At 35.8% G+C, this 7,918-nt stretch overlaps 1 protein-coding gene across 3 annotated transcripts in view; it reads left to right on the top strand.

The window, feature by feature from the left end:
* Positions 1 to 5,708: 5,708 nt before the first annotated feature.
* The window catches only part of LOC128016072 (zinc finger protein GLI1-like), a 41,620-nt gene continuing 39,410 nt past the window's right edge, over positions 5,709 to 7,918 (top strand). For 2 of the 3 annotated variants that reach the window (XM_052600438.1, XM_052600437.1), the window contains exon 1: positions 5,718 to 6,062. The gene's annotated coding sequence lies outside the window, so the exon portion shown is untranslated. Of the gene's footprint in view, positions 6,063 to 7,918 lie in introns of all 3 variants that reach the window. The other variant, XM_052600436.1, reaches the window with a different exon arrangement.

Genomic DNA, 7,918 nt, shown 5'->3' with positions numbered 1-7,918 from the left:
AAAACCTTAGTTTAATTTAAACAATCACATACAATTCACTAAAGGGTGAATCTCAAATAACATGTCCAGGTCAGATTTCAATAAAATAAAATAAAATAAAATAAAATAAAATAAAATAAAATAAAATAAAATAAAATAAAATAAAATAAAATAAAATAAAATAAAATAAAATAAAATAAAATAAAATAAAATAAAATAAAATAAAATAAAATAAAATAAAATAAAATAAAATAAAATAAAATAAAATAAAATATTGTCATGAAACTAATGTCATAATGTTTCCTTCTTTTCTGGGAAGATCATTAATATCAGGAAGGCGATTAGCACATCCTCAAGTAATGTAGAGGTCAGACAGATTAGGCCACAATATCAAAAAGATACTATATCTATTTTTGAAGCAATTGATAGCAAAATTTTCAAAGAAATAGTGCAGCACCTAAAATCGTCAACCTGTTATCTTGACACACTTCCCACATCTTTTCTCAAAAGTGTGCTAAACTGTTTAGAAGTAGATCTCTTAGAAGTGGTGAATGCCTCACTTCTAGGACTTTTTCAGACCCTGAAAACTGCAGTTGTTAAGCCGCTTCTGAAAAAGAGCAATCTTGACAACACCATTTTTATTATAGACCAATTATAGACTAATATCTAATGGTATCCCTCTGGCATGGTACTTAAATGGTTCAGGTCATACTTTTAAGGAGAGGTTTTTATGTGAGTATAGCACAGCATAAGTCTAAGTGCACATCCATGACATGTGGAGTCCCACAAGGCTCGATTCTAGTACCGCTCTTGTTTAGCCTGTATATGCTCCCACTACGTCAAATAATGAGAAAGAACCAAATTGCCTATAACAGCTATGCTGATGATACCCAGAATTAGCTAGCCGTGTCTCTAAATGACTACAGCCCCATTGACTCCCTCTGCCAGTGCATTGATGAAATTGACAGTTGGATGTGCCAGAACTTTCTTCTGTTAAAAAAACATTGCATTTGGAAACAAAGATGGAGTGTTCAAGGTGAATGCATAACTTGACTCTAGGGGTCATACAACTAAAAATCAAGTCAGGAATCTTGGTGTGATTCTGGAGACAGACCTTGGTTTCAGTAGTCATGTCAAAGCAGTAACTAAATCAACATACTATCATCAATCAAGTCAATTTTTAAATTCCTTGTTTTATTTTTATACCTATATATTCTATTTATGAAATATGATCAAATGTGAAAATATGAATACTCACAGTAACATTCAGAACTGTAGTTCAGATCATTCATTAATGCCTGACACACTGTAAACCGACTGAATGCATTAGTATTGCTGAACAGCACTGACCTCTGGTGGAAGAAACTTGAGGTGACGCTCCCATAGTCAAAAAAAGATAAAACATATTCAAAATACTGTTAAATGCATTATCTTTCTATAAGAAAACCATGCTTGTTCATTTGAAATAACTTGTCATAACTGCTGAAGATAAACCCCACCTTTACAATGCATTCTTCATATATGTATCTGTATGTCTTCATATTTCATTGCCAACACATGGAATAAAACTGTTTGCTGCATCTGAACAATAATTTATATTTATAATGTATAATTTAAATAATATAAATTATAATCTTCTCATTAAAGAAAAATCTTCAGAGGAATCGCTGACAGAACCGGTTAATTGTGCTATTCTAGAGAAGCTTAACTTCATTGCCTTTTGCTTCTAATGAATTCATGAACAATGCACAAATTTCTAAGTATTTAACAGATAGAGATGCAACTTTAAGTCTAAAGTGAGATGCATTGTGAGATGCATGCAGTGACAGTGCAGGGTTTCTGTAAGTTGTATAAAGGTTAATTTAAGACTTTCTAAAGACCTTTTAAAGACCTTAAACTATATTGAAATGATACAGGGTACATCAGTATGTTCTCTGAATGTTATTGTTTAATGAGAACATTGAACATTTTTGTTCTAATTTTGTTCTATATATATATATTACATATATAAAATCAAGACTTCTTATCTTCATAACACTTCAACTTAGTGTTTCTTGAATTAAGGATGTTTAGATGTTTGAATCGGGCAACAAGACAATTACTAACAAAGATCTTCATTTTTGCAGTGCATGCTACATTCAATGTCATGAAAAGGTTTTTAAGACCTTTTAAAGCTTTAATTTGTGGAAAGGAAAATTAAACCTTTAAGACCTTTTTAAGACATGCAGAAACCCTGTTGTGTATATAGTACTCAATCTCAGAAGAAGTAATAATAGAACAAACAAAAACAATAATAAAGAATGATTGAAAGTGTCCATCTATACAGACATGCTCGTGCATGCTTACCAGGCTCTGCTCTGTGTCTCCTGTGACTGCCTCTCTCTCTCTCTCTCTCTCTCTCTCTCTCTGTGCTGTGTGTGCAGACGGGGTGGAACAGACGGGGTGAAAGCGTCCTTTTATGCGGAACGGTGTGTGTTATGCCGGTAGCAGGGTCGGACCCAGAGCCAATGGGAGGGTAACATGTGCACAGGACCATCTGCATTGGAAAAACAAATCCTGTAAAGACTGGATGGATTTCGCTGAGTGAGGGAAAACTGCCCAGATGTCTTAAGGCCTGAGCAACAGATGTTGTGTTACACTATCTACGGAACACACAGAAACACACACACACACACACACACACACACACATTTTAGTTGTGGTTATTAGTTGGTCAAAAAGATCTACTGAATTTGTTAGAATAACATATTGAATTATTAAATTATGGAACATAATATTTGTGCTAAAGAAAAAGACAAAAAAATTGTTACCAAAAAACTATTGATGTGATCTGCAAAAAAACAAAAACAAATCTAATCAAATAAATAAAAAACTAATTAAAGGTGATTCAAAATGGTGAAAAAAAATGTCCTTGAATGAATGTATACGAACATATACATTTATGCATGTATGCAGGCATAAATTCATATGCCCTCATGCATGCATTTAAACTTAAAATATACACTTATGCATGCATGCATAGATTTATACACTTACCCTTATGCATGCATTTAACTTAAAATATACACTTGCCTTCATGCATGCATAACTGTATACACTTGCCATTATGCATGCATGTAAACTTAAAATATACACGTATGCATGCATGCATACATTTATACACTTAAACTTATGCATGCATACATTTACACTTAAACTTATGCATGCATGTAAACTTAAAATATATACTTGCCTTCATGCATGCATGTAAACTAATAATTGATAATCTTACTTTTTCTAGTGTCATTTATCTTATTATAAAGCATTAATTGCTCTATAGTTTCACTGGCATGGCTGCTTTGGAAAGTGATGGGTGAAGCTTCTGCTTTTCACTCGGGTTCTGCAAATAGATGGGCAGCATTCACCTTTAGCTCGGCCGACCATGTGTCTAATCCAGAAAGAGTTGTAAAGCTCTCAATGAGCTTGAGGAGGTTTATGTGAATGGACACCTGCAACTTTTATTTGTGAACCGATGCTAATACAGTAGATTCTTATACAGGTGGTTGATATTTACCTTCACCTGATTTAGATTGGACCAATTTAACTAGTGGACAGGTGCATTTTGGGAAAGCCTCTTAGGACACTTCTTTTAGACCAGGTGTGTCCAATCCTGCTCCTGCAGAGTTTAGCTCCAACCCAAACTAAACACACCTCAGGCAAGTTGAAGCCAAACTCTGCAGGACATTAAACCTCCAGGACTGAGTTTAGACCCCTGTGTTAGACACTTCCAAGCAGCTCAAACTGAAATGGTGGGTAAGAATAAACCATGTGCACTCGCACACAAATGAGGGCTTTAGCAGATCTCCACGTGAATGAAACACAAATGACAATTTCACCATCTGACAACTCAAAATCTGAAAATAGCTCATTCATTGAAACTTACCAGCCCATCTGACTGAATGAAATGACGCTGACTCTCTCTTTCTGTGTGTGTGTGTGTGTGTGTGTGAGAGAGAGAGAGAGAGAAAGAAAGAGAGAGAGAGAGAGAGAGAGAGCTTAACCTGGCAGTCTGGGAGTGTGCATATGGTGACAGCATCTGTGTGAGTGTAAACCAGCAAACACTAACCAACCACACAAACATCAACTCTCATTCACAATGTTCTCTCACACTCTCTCAATGAGAGACAGAGATCATGACCAAACCTCTGTAGCATTTGAACATATTAAAATAAATAAAATTAAGTAATGCAACACAGTGCATTTACTGAAAATATTATGCAAATTCTTATTTGAAGCTTACTGTCAACAAACTCCTCAACATCAACTCAGACGAATGTGAGTAAAATAATAAAAATGCAAGTTACAATTATAAATAAAGGTATAAAGTTACAACTTAATTTGCTCATATGCGCTGTTGTCCCTCCACTTTCTCCAAAAGAATAGCAAATTTGTGTCAATTTTTTTGCCACAATTGAGCGGATTTTGTTTTCCGAAAACCTGGCAACTCTATTACTGTCCTTTTGCGAATGCAGGTCAGTTCAGAACCATGATCTTGAACATTCACCTAAATATTATGAAATGATTATCGGTTTGTTTGACGATAAATCATGATAAAATTCCACACGTTTAGCATTATGGTTTCATATTTTAATTATCATTAAAACCGTATCAGTAAAACAACTCAGGATAAATAAATACTGTCCAGCATAAAGCATAGTTTTAAGTAACAGTCTCAAAGTTGGGAGGTTTTACAGGTTACAGAAAGTAACTGCTGTTCCATAAGCGCCACCTGGTGTCAGAGAGTTGATTTACAGATATTTTTTTTTATTTTTATTTTTTTAGGTTTTATCTGGCCCCCAAAAAAACTAAAATAAAAATAAAAAACAGACCACATTTTCATGCCCTGCTGTAAATATTAACAAGTTGGTGAAAAAGCTTAATGTGGATTCTGCACATTAGATAATTCGGATAAGATATCTAGATTTATCAATGGAGCAGATAAAATGCATATAACCATCTATTAATTAATTATCATTTTTACTTAACACTCTTCTTTATTTAAAGGCTGAAATGCGAGAAACTTTTTCAAAGCTTTATTTGAACATTTCATGTTATTAGATAAACTGTTGTCAGTCATTTTGTCATTTGAAATCTAACAAAGCTCTTATAAATTCACAGTCCGTGTAAATTCAGTAAGTGCACTTTGCACTTTTTAACATTGGATTTGTGGCCTCCGGAAAATAAATTCATATGAGCTTTATTTCTCTGGATTTTATTTATTTATTTTTAATATTTGAGCTATTTTTGGATCTACACACTGTGTATTTAGTTGAGTGTCTGGCGCTACGCTTCTCCAGTTTATGCAAACAAAAAGTCATTTTATTTGTTGTCTGTTGGTTTTAAATATACAAAATTTTTTTAAATAATTAATAAAAATGATTTATGGAAGAAGCCTACTTTTTGAACATTTCAAGTATGTTTTAACAATATTAAACCGATAATAATACCGATAATCATGGTCACTATAATCGAGATAATACATTTTTATACCTTTTCATCTCTATATAAGATTAAATATGAGTGCTTATTAATTGTACATGTATTATTATTATTATTATGGGAGTTACTGATGCTGCAGGAATGACGCTGTCCGGCAGGGCTTTCTCTTTTTTTCCCTTAAGGAAAACAAAAAGTGAACTTCCTGTTTCGGGGTGGTCCAGGGAGTCTGAGAGAGAGAGAGAGAGAGAGGGAGGGGGAGGTCTCGCATTCTCGTGCTGCCGCTGCAACTCGGGGCTCTCGGGACCGGCGGCACCGATTATGGAATCTCTTTCCTAAAATCCAACTTTAGAGAAAACTTCTGTGGAGTTTGTGCTGATTGAGTCCGACGCGGAGAATAATATTCACAAGAGCTCCTGTCTGCTTCTGCATCTGTGTGTGTGTGTGTGTGTGTGTGTGTGTGTGTGTGAGGAGAAAGAGGGGCTTTATTGGAAATTCTCGAACCCCCATCGGGACGCTCTCAGCTTTCAGCTCCGCTCGCGCAAGTTTTCCAGGGAAGAGTGGAGTTTGCCGGGATCAGCGCGAGGCCACACACAGACTGATGAAAGGTAAAGCGCTTCTCCTTCGTATTAATCAGACGTGTGCAACTTCTATTGAATGTGATGTGAACTTTTACAGATGTGCTGTTACTGTGTATCATGTCAGTGTGAGTGTGAATAGGATCTTCAGTGCGCTGGAGTGTGTTAATCAAGTGGAATGTTTGCGTATTGATTAACAATCCAAACATGTGTGTCTATTACACACTCTTGAGGGTCTCTTGAGTAAATGATGAACACAAGAGTATTTAAGCAACTAAAGCAAGGGGCATTCAAATAGCAAAATGCACAAACGTCAGGAAGGATTTAGTATTCTGAGTGTTATTTTAATATCGGTGTGGTCTTTTGGTTTTACACTATTTCTGCGCGTGAAGCGTGCGCGACGGTGTTCTCTCGGGAGTTTTCCTTTAGTGTCCTGGTGGTCTCGCAGTCGTATCTCAGACATTGCAACTAATTAGGCAAGGAAGCTGTGTTAAACTGGTTATTTGCATGCTTTTATGTTATATTCTGCATGTATTTTGTCGTTTGATGCGATAGTTTGTGATTGTTCCAGTGTGGAGCTTCTGTTCTTCTACAGGCCTCGTCTCAACAGCTGTTTCTTTTAACGGGAAATACTTCAAGTCTCGAGTATTTTTTCCATATGTGTCTAACCTGAAGCCCCACCACAACACTGACACGGAGTTCTTCATATAAAGATAAAAAAATCAAACACAAAAAAATAATATTACTATTATATTTGATCAAGAGCATTCTTTACATAAGAGTTATGTAATCCCTAATAAACTATTTATAATCCTCAAGAATTGTTTCACTTTTATTAATAGGACTTTTATTGTCCTGGACAGGGGATTATATATATTTTGTACTGCTGCATTTGATTGTCGTCATGGGTTCTTAAACACAAACTACATATTATGTTAGATCAAGAGAGAAAGAGAGACTGTGAAAGTTTTAAATGGGGGAAAACAAACATCTAATATAATCTTCACAAATCTGTGTAATTGCCGTGTGAAAATCCCAGATGAGTCGACGTAATAGATCAGTAATTAGGGGCTGATGTCATAACGCCATCAAACTCGCTTCACATTGAATTTTGACGTAAAGAGGGTTGCTGAAAGTCTACAATAAATTAAAATAAGTTACCGGTGCATAAAGTGATTAGGAAAAGCTTTTTTTTGTATTTTTCTTACCAGTGCTTGACCTCTCGAAGCCTCTATCTGTTCCATGTTTTTTGTGGCTTGCCAACACCAACAGTTCAGTTATCTTGTGAACTGTAAAACATGATTTTATGGGTAATACAGAGGCTTTCTGAAAGCTGTTTTCAGTTTGTTTCAGCACAGTTGCACATATAGAAGTCATTGGTTGCCAATCCACTCCAGGTTGATGTGGGATCTGGTCTGGAGGTGAGAAAGACTCTGTAGGGTGTCTTCCTCTTCCCCCGGAGCTCATTAGTGTTTGATGGACCTGCGTTAGTGCCAAATGGCTTCTGTTAGCATACTCACACTCACGCAGATCTGGCCTGATACCTCCCTCTGAGTCGGTCACAGGAAAGTGTTAAAGAGGCGATGCATGTATGTCACCTGTTGCTAACATGTGGGTGGAGATCCAGAGATTGAACTTGTCTAATGAAGGTTCAGTAGTAATTCTGCTATAATATCCTCAACTGAGTGTGATTCACATTACACTGTGTTCGTTTGGACACGAGCAGCTAGTGATCGAGTGTTTTCAGTGCGACTTGGTTTGCAGTAAATGCACAAACTCTATCTCTGTATCTCTGTGTTTAGGCCACTTATAATGCGCATTTAAAAATGCAACATGCACTAAAACTTCTTCCTAAACTTGTAATGAGAAATGCAAGTACAGCAAAC

The sequence above is a fragment of the Carassius gibelio genome, chromosome A6 (genome assembly GCF_023724105.1).
Source record: "Carassius gibelio isolate Cgi1373 ecotype wild population from Czech Republic chromosome A6, carGib1.2-hapl.c, whole genome shotgun sequence".
NCBI lineage: Eukaryota > Metazoa > Chordata > Actinopteri > Cypriniformes > Cyprinidae > Carassius > Carassius gibelio.
This window is presented reverse-complemented; position numbering and strand designations above follow the sequence as displayed.